At 42.6% G+C, this 14,907-nt stretch overlaps 1 long non-coding RNA gene across 1 annotated transcript; it reads right to left on the reverse strand.

Annotated features, from left to right (window-relative positions):
• Positions 1 to 8,888: 8,888 nt before the first annotated feature.
• On the reverse strand, positions 8,889 to 12,273 carry LOC310776783. Its single transcript, XR_014552705.1, has 4 exons — positions 12,076 to 12,273; positions 10,316 to 10,444; positions 9,894 to 9,921; positions 8,889 to 9,782 (listed from the first exon to the last, which is right to left on the reverse strand). It is a non-coding gene; the product is annotated as an uncharacterized lncRNA (long non-coding RNA).
• Between the last annotated feature and the right edge of the window lie 2,634 nt (positions 12,274 to 14,907).

A 14,907-nucleotide genomic window follows, 5' to 3' on the forward strand; every position in this document is an offset into this window, starting at 1 on the left:
ATCAGAGAGCTCCACCGGCAGCAGTAGTCCAGGAGGGCATCCCCCACAGGAAGGGAGGAGTAACACAGCTAGGCAGAGGCAGGATAGCGGAATGGGTCTGGGCTGCCTGGACTTCTCCGTGAGTCTGGATGGACAGGATGGTGGACCTATAGCGGAGCCTGTCGTGGGGGGTAATTATCGCAACCAGAGCCCCTCAGCTGTGCAGATCCATGTTTGTGATGGTGAGGAGATGTTGAAACAGATAGCAGGAGATCCACACACAGCGTTGGCTGATGTGGCCACAGGCTACAGAGCCGTGCATCACTCATGTATCTGCTCAGGAGCAGGTCAGTGCGCTTGGTGCAATAAAACAGAACATTATGGAACTGAAGACATCAGACAATACAGAGCTATTGAAAATGAACTGATGAATAGCAGACATTTTGTGGACACTTGCAAAGAAGAACTTACATTCTCAGGTTATTGCCGAAAAACACACATTCACATGGACACTGTGGTCATGACGGATGACTCCGAGACATCGCCTAGCCTGTCTCTTGTACAACTGGAGGCTTTCCCACTCTTAACAGCTCTTTCCACACTGCCCCTAGTGGAGGGAGGACAGGACATTGGTATGAACATGTCCCTCTCTTTATGTGACATCGAAATGCAAACTGATGACTTCTGATGCACAGTCATGCTTGTGACACTGTGGAATGCAACAAGGCCTTTTATACTGACATGTTGTAAAATATCTGACGGTTCTATTCCAATAATACACTCCCTTTGCCATACCACACAGACATATGGATTTTTTTCTTCTTCCAGACACAGCTCAAGACTTTTAAAGTTATGAAATAGGAGAACTATTTAGTGTTTTGGAAGAAGAAATTACGCAGGGGGGGGGGGGGGTGACAGGCATTTTTAATGTGTTTAGATCTCTGCTAAACAGAAGCTGCTCACTGGTAACTATTGGTTTCGCAGGAGTGTATAGAGACTGTTATGCACGGAAGTGAAACTCGTGTGGGTAGGAAATGCAGAGAAACAGTAGAACAGTTCAATACATCAATATTTTGTGAAGGTCTTCTCCTTGTCCCATCCCTTCCACTCACAACCACATCCTATCTCAACAATTAATGTCAAAAAGTCATGAAAAGAGTTATTTGTTGTATCTATTCAAATATCAGTCAAAGTAAATGGATTTTTATAGATTTTAAAAACAAAACAACAAAAGGTCATGAACGTTTCTCTAATTTCTATATTATCGCTCCATAAGCCTTCACCGTAATGCTGATGATGTCATTATTCAGAGTAGCTTTTTTTGCCTAATCTCCATTGATGTAATAAAATAATAAATGTTACCAAATACTGACTCAATCGTGAGCTTTCTCTGCATAACTGTATGTTCACAACAAGGCAAGGGGGGAAGCTTCACTCAGTGAATTATTCACCAATTGAAAGTTCTCAGCTCGAGTGAACAGGCGATGAGACGAAAATAACGTAATTTGCGCCCCAAAAATTCACATCACTCGCCTCAATCCGGGGTGAAATCACATCTATAGGCGCATGTTTACATTGACTTTGTATGTAATCTCCCGGTGTGAACGCCCAGTGAGCTTAAACTGTAGGCCTAACTGTGCTGCTTATAATGTTACTTCCCAGTCATGGTAGTTTATTATTCTAAAAGTGAAATAAACCATTCATTTATTATTACTGCAAATGTAAAGATTGAAAGATGATGCTCTCCCCGAAATAGTCTCGCCTGTACATTTTGAATGTCGACAAAACAATTACAAACGTTTGCTGAGTTTCTATTTCATGTGGGTTTCATACATAAAGAAACCATGATGCAAAGAAATACCTAAAGCAAGGAATGCCCCTATACATCAAAGTAACACCTATTGAAAAATAAACATGACCTCTCCCTTATAGCAGGGATTCCCGCATGCAAATTCAAAATAGGAACCTGTATGTCTGAACCAGGACAGCGGTTTGGTGGAGAGGTGGCATCTAAATTAAGGTACAAACACTTCCTCTTTCAGACTCCCTCTTTTTTCCTCATGATCAAGAAGTTCACATGAGGAAAGTCCCACATCAAACTGACAAATAAACCAAACGTTTATCTCATCCAAATGAATTACAATGTTTTGCTTCAGGCTACAAATAACTAAAAACTAAAACAAAACTACGACACTAGTTGAACTAATAAAGTGAACTGAAATAAAATAAAATAAAACTGGATTTGTACTTTGTAACTAAATGCAACTTTTCTGCTAAAACTAATTATACAACAGTTAGTTTGGCCGAGCAATTTGATTGGACCAGAGCAGTGCTGATATTTCACGATAACAGCACCGGCCATTCACTGTGTGTATATTGCTCCACTTCACAGCTGTTCTAAACATTTCCTTGATTAGGCTGCGTTTTCGCACACAGGGACAACAATATGGATTGAAGTAGGCTACCTTAATTATGAATGGTAAGATGAAATCATCTGTGCTAACCTCAAAGTAGCTAACGTTAGCTTCACTAGCTTTCAGTCAGGACTTGGTAATCCTGGGGAAACTGTTTTTGTTTAATGGCGGAGGCGAATATACAGACATAAATCATCTGTTGTTGCAAATTACTTAAAGAAATGCTATTATTACTTGATGAATAGCTTTGTTTATGCTGTACAACTGTTGTATAAAAGCAATCACACAAGAGGGAGTGTTGTTGTTGGCTAATATCGACGATATTAGCCAACAACAGCACTCCCTCTTGTGTGATATTGCTTAATTAAAATACAATAAAAATAGAAGAATTTAGTTTCAGTGTTTTGTTTGTGTTAAGGGTAATATTCGCACAGCTTGAATGCAGCATAATAATGAAACTAGAACTGAAACCAAATAAAAACTAAACTAAAATTTATCAGAAAAACCCAAGACCAGTAGCAAACCATGCTATTTGAAGAAAGGTCCTTTAAGGAGAGTTTTTCTTGTTTTTCTGTGTTGTTGTATGTGTTTTGTTTATATTAGTGTTTGTGCAATCTGGGCACCCAGAGTCTATCAGTCTGATGACTATTATGACTCTGGGACAGACAGACAATATTTCGGGTTTCTGCTGTATAGTGGATGACCGCGCCGTCAGAACTTCCGCTTCCGTGCGCCGCGGTTATTTTTTACAGTCTAATTGATGCGAGAATGGAGTTAGAGCTGATCAACAATCATGACAGACTAGTAAAGTTCACAATCAACTTTAATGATACAATAAAACAAGATTATGGTTTGGCGTATGGCTCCATGATGATGCTCCTCCAGCGATGATGAGAGGAGGGCATCAGGAATGCATAGAATAGAAATCCCCCCCATGGGGAATCCCTCTGAAGCCGTGACGTTGGTGGTGGCAGGGGAGGAGGTGGGGCAAAACAACGAACATGGCAACAGTGGAGTGACAACATGACATGAGTAGCAGAACCAGATAATAAGATACGAGAACATGAAATAGTGTTTACCGCTTTGATCATTGGTTCAGTGGCAAAGTGAGGGAAGAATATGGCTTGGACGGATTGGCTATTGATAGCGTGGGAGAGCGTGGATAACTGTGATTGGACAGGAAGGAGTATGAATTAAACTGGCCGTGGATAACTGAATGAACAGGAAGGAATGTGAATGGACGGGGGGTGTGGCTAAGTAGTCTACAGTGTAAGACAAACCCACCTAAGCAGTCTTACTATCAGAGCTCATCTTGACCAGTTTACACTCCCTAGTATTTGATGGGAATATGACATTGATCTAATGAGCTAGAATATGAATGAATAGGATACTAGAGTACTAAACTGCTGTGATCATGAAGCCAAGATAGACGTTACTTACATCAGCATGCATTTTGAGCTGACATAAGTGCTGTTAGAATCCTCTACCCACAATGCTTGTTCAGTGTCAAAAGTGGGGTTTTGCTTGCGTCAAAAGGGTGTAGGTGTTATGCCCTTTTGACACGAAATAAAACCTATACTATATTGAGAGATGAGATCTGGAGCAAACAGTCAATTTTAGCAAATTTAATAGGTGCAACAAAAAATTTGCTAAAATTGACTGTTTGCTCCAGATCTCATCTCTCAATTTGAATCAGTTGTCCCTGGTCTGAGAAGCACCAGTCTGCAACGTTCGTCGGCTGAGGCGCGGATTTTCCCTTTTTGTTCTAAAAACCTATACTATACTTTGACTGTTACGGCTTTCAGTTTTTGTTGTGTCCATTTGGCACTGAAAAGATCTCACTGAGACCGATATAGGTAGCCCATAATAGGCTCATAATTATCCCAAATGATGATAGGGTCTTTAAGAAAAAGAAAAAATAAATTAAAGTTTTAGGTATATTTATTTTGTTTATATTGGTGGCATTTGGCCTACTAGGAATCTCGCATGCTACGCGTGCCGTGCTCGATTCCTATAGACTCTGGAGATGAAGCGCCACTTGTCCTCTTCTCCCTATACTCCCACCATTTACTCTGGAGATGATGCGCCACTTGTACTATAAGCTGGATGCTACTGCGAAGAAGAGACCCAAGAGGCCCAGAAGGACAGAATGTAGGGAAACAGTGGATGGATAAATCCAGAAGGAGGTGGTAATGCAACATAAAGGATACCAAATGGCATAAAACACCAAAGACTCACGTCGCCATGAGTGGCCAGGTGGGTCTCAGGTAAAACATGACGTCATGATGATACTTTTGAACTCCTAAGCAGTAAATCTATAGTGTGTAGTGTTAGCCTACTCAGGTAGCCGAACACACGTGACTCAGCACCTTCCACTCAAGTGGAAACAGAGCGTAAGAGCCTGCTGGGACACGGCTATGATATGCGCCAGGAGGTGTACTAACGTTAATTGATTCGCCTGAGAGTTAATTAAAGCCTACCTTTTCGGACCAGGACACCGGCATGTACTCCCAACTCACACCCGGCGAGACACCCGGGGCAGACGTTGTCACTGAACAGTCAGTACATCTCGCCACCGTTGTATGGAGATTTCCCCAGTTATCATCACGTCCCCGGAGTCGGTGACCTGCTCCATAACAGCCCGTCGACAGGTGCCTGGACCCCGGCTTACTCCCACGCGGCGGCCCGGGAGGAGTACTCGGCGTACGGTCACGGCTTCCCGGGGGTCAAGTCCCAGCAGCGGACAGGTGAGCTTCACTTCCCCGGACTTCACCAGCGTGCCTACCGCCGCCGGAGGGGCATCTTTCCCCGCCTACAGCTTCCCCCCCGGCCCCGCGGGCAGGTCTCCCCCAACCCCTCCAGGAGGAAGTCGCATGAATGGGTCAGACAGAGCGGCCATCCGACAGCGTCAGGTGAGGCTTCACAAATGTATGGAGAAGAAGAAAACAACATAAGGCCCACAACATGTGTATTAGCCTATGATCATTGCTTACAATATATCATCTGTATATGGAAAATAAGACATCTATTATGACATGCTTACATTGAAACAACTTAAATAGGACTTATCTGAAGTTGTTTGAACAGCTGATAAGACCCGTTGAACTGTTCTTTTTTAGTTTAGTGTGAACACACCACATAAACCACGGGCCTATCTATCTACATAGGGGTTAATTCGATTTTCTAAATATTAATTATGAGTTACGAGCAAAGGTGTATTAGGTCTATATTAGACTCAGCCCTCAGTCTTAATCCGTTTCACTCCTGTTTGGTGGCGCAGCTCACCAAACGTCTGGGAGCCGAGACTAGGTCTATATAGGTAACACTTACCCTAGCTATAACTGTCTACTCTACATGATTGAAATTAAGTCTCAGACTTCAAGTGTTTTAGGTCCAGATGACATTTTGGCTAACAATAATAATAAAAGGCTGCAAATGAAATGTTGTCGGACTGTAAACAATGACGGGAGGGGCGGGACGTCTGCTCTACAGCGGAAACCCCCGGAATATCGGCCGTCTGTCTCAGAGTCAGTCGTCAGACTGATAGACTGGGTTCCCAGATTGGTGTTTGTGTTGCCAAATTGTGTGCATGACACTTGAATAAAATATCTATCTATCTATCTATCTATCTATCTATCTATCTATCTATCTATCTATCTATCTATCTATCTATCTATCTGTCTGTCTGTCTGTCTGTCTGTCTGTCTGTCTGTCTGTCTGTCTGTCTGTCTGTCTATCTATCTATCTATCTATCTATCTATCTATACAGTGAATGCTTCTTGCATGAGAAATGCTTCTTACAGAGTTGGAGGAGCAAAAAACCCACAAAAAGCACACCGTGACTCACATTGTGTTTTCTATTCTCATTCGGTGTAGAAACTAGCTGTGTAGCCGTTGCCTTTACAGCCTGTGGCTGCTCAGAGGCATGTCGGCAAACCTCTCACTCTTTACCACAGAAGCGCTAAATGGAGGGGTGGTGGAGGTGTGGCTGTGCAGGCCACAGGACTGCTCAGACAACCAAAAGCACGTACACAAAGGTTCACACGCTACAGTTATAAACTGGCGACTGCACAACGCGCATGACATCAAAATGTTGCTAGGCAACCCATGATGATGAAATATTTGATCATTTCTTTTAGGACATGCCTTGTTGAGTTACACATATTATGGGATGGGTGGTCACTGCTGCAGTCAACATTACAGAGAAGACTACTGTACAAAGTATGTACAGTAGTTGGGCCTTCACAGTGACAGCATCAAGAAGAGGTCAGAGCCATTGCTGCACAGTTCAGAAAAAAAAGAACCAAATATTTTATATGTTCTGTTATGTAGCATTTCTGACTTGTAAAATCAAGTAGCTGCACTATAGACCAAATCAGCGGGATGTTTACATTTACTTCCGGGTACCCCTGAGGTCCACACATTATAATGGCGGTGGACGGCACAAACTGACGTGTTGAAGACAAAAACAGACAAAGAAGACAAAAATGGTTCGTCCGTGTTGTGTTGTTGTTTAATATCATTCATAACAACACTTTCACTAACGTTAGTGGAGACCAGACTAGCTTATTTACCTGTTGGACCAGACCAGAGTAGACTTGACGCTAAATTAAATTAACGTGGCGTCGGTAGCTCTGTCTGTAACGTTAACGAGTCTGAAGAGCCTGGTGACGCGAGGTTACGAGTCTGCAAAAAAACAGCGAGTTTGACAGACAAACAAACGTTATTAGCTAGCTAACACTACATAAAACAAACACAGAAGAAAGGCTAGATACGTCGGACAAGCATGTTTACCAACCGTTTAACCATTTAAATTGAAAGTAGTCGGCCGAAAACAACGAGAGGGTTTGACAGCATTTATTTGACAACACGCACATTTAAACCTGCCGCCTTCCCCAAGTGGTGCCCGGAAGTAAATTTGTTTACATGGTGACGTCACGGTGATTTGGTCTATAGAGATAGCTGGCTAACTAGCTTCAATGCTCAGTCTCAGTCTCAAGAAGTTGTTCATTTCCACTTGCATTTTTAGTCCAATGGTGCTATGCAAATCCATGGGGCCACTGAAATGTGGTCAGATCATAATCAGGTTTGAATAGGCTACAATGGCTGTGCCTAAGCATGTATAACGCATGTTCAAATCTAATTGGAAGATCTCAGCCACTCAGAAAAGGCAACAATTTGCATGACTGCAAAAGCTTCCTCTGGGGGTGGGTGTGACAACATCTAAAAACGGCGCTGCATGACATCACCAGCATTGCAGGAATTACACTTTACAGAAACACATTCTTCTTCTTTATCTTCTTCTTCTTCTCCTCTGACATTTCCCCAGTGCCTCGTCAATACGTCACTCATAGTGACTAATTGTTATTTGGGGAAAGATGTTTGTGTGCAAATAAATACTAATCGTCAGATTTTGACATAGTTTGTTTGACCTGTGGAACTACTCTGTTTTTTCTGAATTCAAGAAATGGATCATCGTGGGAGTTTCATGAACATGTGATGATTCATAGTTAATCCTTTCTGTAGTTACAGTAAGTTACATTCAACAATTCATAGTTAGCACCAGTGTTAATTTTGACAGCCAATTTGGATTTAGTTTTAGTCATAATAGTCTTTTGACTAAAATGCCATTTAGTTTTAGTCATATTTCAGTCATCTGAAATGTTTTAGTTTTAGTCTAGTTTAGTTGACTAAATATCACAAGATTTTAGTTGACTAAATCTACTGTAAATTAAGTTGACTAAAATCTAACGGGCTTAGATAATGCATTATTTAAATGTTTCTCTACAATTTCCAAACTCATTGGAAAGATCGATTAATTATGTTATTATGCAATGTATTAAGGTTTGAATGTGCAATGCAGACACAGATTTAACTGGTTCACTTATTCTTCTCTTCTGATTAATTCTCCCCAATTCACCCTTTCCCAACATTTCGTATATAGTTTTTATTCGTTGACAAAAATGTCAATTTCCTCATAGGTTTTGTAATCACAACTTTGTTTTTATTTCGTTAACATCTAGGGGTTGTTTTAATCTAGTTTTAATTTTAGTCAATGAAATTAACAAGGTTTGCACAATAATAAAATGTTTACTTTAAAATCTAGAAAACATAGAATTTGCCTAAAACTCAGCCAACCAATTGAACCAGTAGATTTGAAGGGAAGTCAATACAAGAGAACTGATCCGCCGTTTGAGTTGCTGTTCGACCCAAAAGTTATTCTCATTCGCCGGTCGTTCTGACTGTCTGTGGCTGTATGGCTGTATGTGTCTGTGTGTGCTTACTCAAAACTGAACCACTAGAGTCCCACACAGTATCTTGACTCTTAACACCACATGAAAGTGTGACAGACATGACAAACAGTGAAACTGGCAAATAGTATATAGTATAGTATATATATATATATATATATATATATATATATATATATGTATATGTATATACCGGTATATATATAAAATGTAAAAATGTAATGTTCCGCTATTAAAATGTAAAAATGTAAATTATTTTATTAAATTTTTATCATTGTAAAATGTACAGATGAAGCATCCTTCAATTGGTGCAGGTCCTTGCAAGGGCCTAACCTTGCCCAGCGATTTGAGCTGTGGCTCCCACGAAATGTTGCCGGGCCAGTAGCTGTAGACGCGGCTCTAGCAACAGCGGTGGCCTGCTCGGATAAAGAAACCATGACCATGTGCCGGTGTCTGCTGGAGGAACGTGTGCATCCAAATATGACGTGAAGATACTCTTTCACATCTGCAATCAATACACCGCAGAGGAGGCGTGGCAAATAAGTGTAATTTGACGCCCTGCGAATGGGAACGTGTTACAATCATAATATATACAGGTAGGGTGTTTACATAGAGATGCAATCCTAGTGCCCAAAGGTAACATGTAGTTTCCCTCCTTCATTTACAGTACAAGTTCAAACAGAAACAGTGTAACATCAAGATACATTAGGCTACAGCAACAGGACCCAGGAACAGATCATAAAACCAAGATCTCACATCTTGGTTTCAAAATGGATATTATTATGCATAACTGAGGAATAATATAGCAGCCAACTTTTTGGACGTGATTGTTACGCAGTGTGTGGGAATGTGACAGACATGGGGACTAGACGCAGTCGCACTGACAGCTGGGTATGACGTGTCAGTTGCTTTTCAGCTGAAATGGGATGAAAAGCAACTGGTTGACATGTCATACCCACCACAAGAAAACACAAACGTCTATTTATAAATGAAGACATGATGAACATCATTGAACTATTAAGACATGGGGACTGTCCTCTGTTGTTGACAGTTTCCTGTGTGACTGAACTGCAGGTGTCATTTTTTCACCATGCTGCTGATGGTGAAGGGAGATGGGGACTTCTTGATGCCCACCTTGCTGTAGATAGAAAGGTCAAACACGTCAGAGTTACCCAGACAACCTCACAAGCAACTGCAGAGGAAGAAAGGAGTATGCACTTGAAAGAACTTTACAGAGATAAACACTTACGTCATCACTTTGTCTTTCAATGAGGGCTCTGCAGAGACATAATAAGAAAGAGAAAAACACACCAAACAGTCATGTTAGCTGATGTTATCTAAGGCAGTGGTTCTCAAAGTGGGGTCCGGGGACCCCCACGGGTCCTTGAGGGCATTCCAGGGGTCCCCAGCAAAAAGGGGGACAATTGTATTCTCACTGTAATTTAATCCATAAGTAACACAATGACAGATGGTCATGGGGTTCATACACTTTCTGCAATAAAACTTCTAAAAGCAAAGATTGTATAAAATATGGGTCCGTGGTCTAATTTGTGTCAGTGTAGGGGTGCTTGACGCGAAAAAAGTTTGAGAGCCACTAAGGTCTAGCTGTCTAGCATGTAAGCAGTTGTATGCCAGTAATAGAATGCAAGGAGATCTTATTAATCCACTCACCCTTTTTCTTGCAGCATTTTTTGCACTTTTTGCATTTGTACTTGCAGCAGAATTGGACAATGCCGATGGTGAAAAGGAGAGCCAGGATGGAAAAGCCCACAGCGATCCCCACTGCTGCCCCATGGCTCCCTGTGAACATGGAGAGGAGAGGAGAAATTGATCGTCGTCATACATTTTCACAGATAGCTTTATGAGCATTTGAAGAGCAATAAACAAGCCAATTCAATGATGAAAGGGTCATTTTGCTATCCTTGATATGGAGGACGTGATCATATTACTTACGCAAATTGAAATAGCTGCCTGCCAGGCTATACACGGGCATAATCAGATCACCGTTTTATTCATTCATTGTCTGACACATTGATTGAGTATTCACTCTCTGATGAAGTGAGACTGGAAAATCAATCTCTGGGAATGATGCGGGGCCTGGCTTCATTAGAATGATGCGGGGCCTGGCTTCATTAGAATGATGCGGGGCCTGGCTTCATTAGAATGATGCGGGGCCTGGCTTCATTAGAATGATGCGGGGCCTGGCTTCATTAGAATGATGCGGGGCCTGGCTTCATTAGCAGAATGATGCGGGGCCTGGCTTCATTAGAATGATGCTGGGCCTGGCTTCATTAGAATGATGCGGGGCCTGGCTTCATTAGAATGATGCGGGGCCTGGCTTCATTAGAATGATGCGGGGCCTGGCTTCGTTAGCAGTCTTTGGATGGGAATGATGCGGGGCCTGGCTTCATTAGCAGAATGATGCGGGGCCTGGCTTCATTAGCAGAATGATGCGGGGCCTGGCTTCATTAGCAGAATGATGCGGGGCCTGGCTTCATTAGCAGAATGATGCGGGGCCTGGCTTCATTAGCAGAATGATGCGGGGCCTGGCTTCATTAGAATGATGCTGGGCCTGGCTTCATTAGAATGATGCGGGGCCTGGCTTCATTAGAATGATGCGGGGCCTGGCTTCATTAGAATGATGCTGGGCCTGGCTTCGTTAGCAGTCTTTGGATGGGAATGATGCGGGGCCTGGCTTCATTAGCAGAATGATGCGGGGCCTGGCTTCATTAGCAGAATGATGCGGGGCCTGGCTTCATTAGCAGAATGATGCGGGGCCTGGCTTCGTTAGCAGAATGATGCGGGGCCTGGCTTCATTAGCAGAATGATGCGGGGCCTGGCTTCATTAGCAGTCTTTGGAGAGACATTGAAAGAATGAGGGAAGGAATTTGAGAGCAAAACACAGCCATCATCAGGCACAAGAAGCACGGGCGAGGAATTTAACCCTTTACAATTTTATATTTTCAACTTTGTTAACTTGCTGTTGTCTCCCAGCATCTTCATAACAACAGCTATACAAAGCACAATGGTGACATTTACAATGTCATTGGCTGTGTAATGTAGTTCATAGGTTACCAGCCAACAACACACATATGAGCACTTGTTTTCTGTCGATAGACAGAGCCTGTACGGCTGTGTGAACTGTAGCACAACCCACCCCCCATCAAAAGGACCATGAATCAAAAGAAGTAAAAGTAAATCAATAAATTAGCTCATTTCATCACCTCAATCGGATATCAAGGATTTACTTCCCTGACGGTATACAGTATTATGTATAAGGTAGCTTAATTATTATATTATAATAACACATGAAATTCAGACTGCGAAAATAAAACACAAATAAAAAATGTGTTATTAACTTACTGTCTCACTGCACAGCAGCTCACTGTAAACAGACATGCAACGCAACTTGTCAATTGAAAAACTCTTACCACTGTTCCCCATAGCGGACTAGCCAGGAGTGACTGAGCCCTGTTCTTCGTCTTCTCCTCTCCTCCTTTGGTGGTGGGTTGTGTCAGTCAGTCACTCTCTGTGACTTTATATCAAATCTTTCTCAAATGATTAGTCTCAACTGTTTAGCACCAAAACACTGTCTATGTTCTCTTCTTCCTTCTTTGGTTGTGTCTACGTCTTTCTGTCCATGTCCCCATACCTGGCATTCCTTTAAAACTGGTCCATCTTCTTCTCTCTCCTGCCCATTGGCAAACTCTCGGGTCATCGAGGACTTGATTGTCCTGTCTTACTGCTTTTGTCATGGCAATGACCCTTTTATATGGCTTCATTGAGATCCTACAGGGAATTAACAACACCAGAAACTTTAGGTTGTAGCTCTGTCACCAACATTCTCACCCGGGACAACATTATAGTGTAGCCAATTCAGGGGCGAAAACTGCAGCTACTAATCTGTCCTCCTTTCCTACCTTAGTAGTAAAGGAGCCCTTCATCTAGATACGACAGATCAGTAGGTACTAAACCTGATTCAGGTAGTGTATGTATGGGGACTCCTGGTGGATGACTGATTTATTACACCTCTTGATCTTGAAACAAGAGAAAGCTATAGCTTCAACACATTGGTTTCAATAGCCACCTGTTCTTATTGCAACACATAAAAGATGTGCACAATAGGGCTCGGGTGGCCACCAGCATGAGGAGGGGCAAGTGAACTGGGTAACCAGCGCACGCACACACGCACACGCACACGCACACACACACACACACACACACACACACACACACACACACTCACACACACACACACACACACACACGCGCACACACACACACACACACACACACACCAAAACAGAAAACAGTTGACATTGAAAAGTGCTGGCTAGGTAGTGCAGACTACCGAGGAGGTGTGAACGCAATCCACCATTGCTAACTACAAAGCAAATTGGCTTTCTGAAGTGGTCACGGGGGAGAGACACATTGACCCACTAGTATTAAATTTGATCTATTCTGGACTGGCACATTCTACTAAGTGTGTGTCAACAATCTCATGAAGGGGTTTGGTGAGAGGTCCTCTTTGGCCATCACTTCATGAAACATTGGCTAAGAGGAAACTGTGGAAGTGCTGTAAGTTCTGGAGGCCCTTTTTGAGCCCATTTCCTCAAATGTGTCTCAAGCTGTCCATAAGACAGCGCTGCTTCCCTTCAGCTTGGCTAGAGAGGGAGTTTTGTGCTCTCTTGGTCCACCCCAGCTGTTGTGGATTCAGACCTGAGCAGTGCCACACTCTGGCAGAATACCTCCATTACACCTAAAACCTTCAAAGTTGTTTCAGGTCAAGGCAGATTCAGTCAGGGGCAGGGTGGGAATGTTGTCATTTTAGGGGCAAGGCCATTTGGCCTACGGCGTCACATATCTTTTTAGGGCACAAGGATACATGCCAGGGCACAAAGGCCATTACTCTATTGACAGCGGTTTTTCTTAAATTGTGTGGTAAAAATGAGCCAATTCCACATCCTTTGCATAGGGCAGGCTACATTAAACTGAGATTACTGATGCTTTTAAAGTATCAGTGATAGCAGGCTGGTAGCAGGGCATTGCCAAGGTGGCCTTAGGGATCTCAGGGCATCACGACCAGAGGGAGGGGCAACAGAGGCCATGGCCTCTGCCGTGATCATCTCTGGGCAGGCCATACCCAGATGGATGTGCGGTTTGGTTTGTGAAAACAAACAATAGCGCCCCCATCTGGCAATGTCAGGTTATAGGCGAAAACACCCTTAGGTGTGGTATAATGAGTACAATACCACGGCCTGTCGTGATCTATTGCTTAAATATACCGTAGGTGCTGCTAATTAAACTATTGAGCTGAACGTTAAATGACAACTTGGCTGATAAAGGGATTTAGTGGGTGGGGTTTGCGGTGTGTGTGTGTGTGTGTGTGTGTGTGACAGAGCGAGAGAGAGAGAGAGAGAGAGAGAGAGTGAGAGAGAGAGAGAGAGAGAGAGAGAGAGTGAGAGAGAGAGAGAGAGAGAGAGAGAGAAAGGGAGAGAGAGAGAGAGAGAGAGAGAGAGAGTGTGTGTGTGTGTGAAAGGCTCCTCTCAGCTGAACAACAGAGACACGTGCCTGGAGGCATGTCTGTAAGCATGCTCACAGACACGTGATACAGGCAAACAAGGACGGATTGTTTTATGCAGGAAATCATTCACGATTTCTTGGGAATATGCCGGTAGCTCTGCCAGGAAGGAATTTCATATGAATTTCATATTACCATTATGTAACAGAGGGGAGTGGGGACTGATGACCTCCGTACAATGATGACGCCGATATACTGTAGCTAGTGATCTGCATAGATAGCAGAAGGCTACAGGTCAAGAAGAGTTCATTTGCAAAAACAGGTATCTCTGTGTGGTATTTGTTATGGTTTTATATTATATATTGATGGATTTATATTGTAATTATTTTATTTCTTTTATATTTTTTATCATCAATCATAATTCAAACATAATTCATCTGATCATTTTCACATAAATCACCTCAATGTTTTTATGTGCACTCCAATATAGTGTGCACACAACTTTATTTGACGTATGAAGCAAGATACCAGCATCACTATCTATGTTAGTTAAAAACCCATGCAGGCTACACATTGAAGACATTTCTTATGGTTTGAATACTTTTGAAAGGTAATGGCCTGTATATCATATCACATTTCTTTCCACAGCTATCGCAGAAATGGCCGTGTAGTTCAGCAGACTCAATATCAGAATAACTTTATTGTTGATCCCTGAGGGGAAATTGAGTCATACAGTTGCTCG

This window comes from Poromitra crassiceps (assembly GCF_964638095.1).
Source record: "Poromitra crassiceps genome assembly, chromosome: 5".
In the NCBI taxonomy this organism is placed as follows: domain Eukaryota; kingdom Metazoa; phylum Chordata; class Actinopteri; order Beryciformes; family Melamphaidae; genus Poromitra; species Poromitra crassiceps.